Source organism: Hyperoodon ampullatus (genome assembly GCF_949752795.1).
Source record: "Hyperoodon ampullatus genome assembly, chromosome: 6".
Classification (NCBI taxonomy): domain Eukaryota; kingdom Metazoa; phylum Chordata; class Mammalia; order Artiodactyla; family Ziphiidae; genus Hyperoodon; species Hyperoodon ampullatus.
The window spans coordinates 126692375-126693029 of record NC_136919.1 but is presented as its reverse complement, the minus strand read 5'-3'; positions in this window follow the sequence as shown (position 1 = coordinate 126693029).

Genomic DNA, 655 nt, shown 5'->3' with positions numbered 1-655 from the left:
CATGTGTCCCCTCTCCATCCCCCAGGGGAAGAGGCATGTGCAAGATGAAACCCTTGCAGTCCCCCCGCAAAACTGGAAATAATTATTTCTTTTGTTTCGCTAACAGCTCCCTTACTCCACCCTTCTTCCAACGAAAAACCTCCATTTTGATAGCCCCTTGGAGCACCCATCTAATTGCTAGATGGCATGCTGCCTGATTCATGAATCATTGAATAAAGCCAATCAGATCTTCAAACTTACTCAGTTAAATTCCTTTTTTTTAACAAGAGAGAGACAGTAACAGAAGGAAAGAAAGGAGAGGAAACTTGAGAGGTATCCACCAATTGCAATGCAAGGACTTCATTTAGATTCTGGTTAAAGTAAGAAAGAAAAATGGGAGGGGACCGGGGAAGATGGCGGAAGAGTAATACGCAGAGATCACCTTCCTCCCCACAGATACACCAGAAATTCACCTACTCGTGCAACAACTCCTACAGAACACCTACTGAACGCTGGCAGAAGACCTCAGACCCCCCCAAAAGGCAAGAAACTCCCCACGTACCTGGGTAGGGCAAAAGAAAAAAGAATAAACAGAGACAAAAGAATAGGGCCGGGACCTGCACCTCGGGGTAGGAGCCGTGAAGGAGGAAAGGTGTCCACACACTAGGAGCCCCTT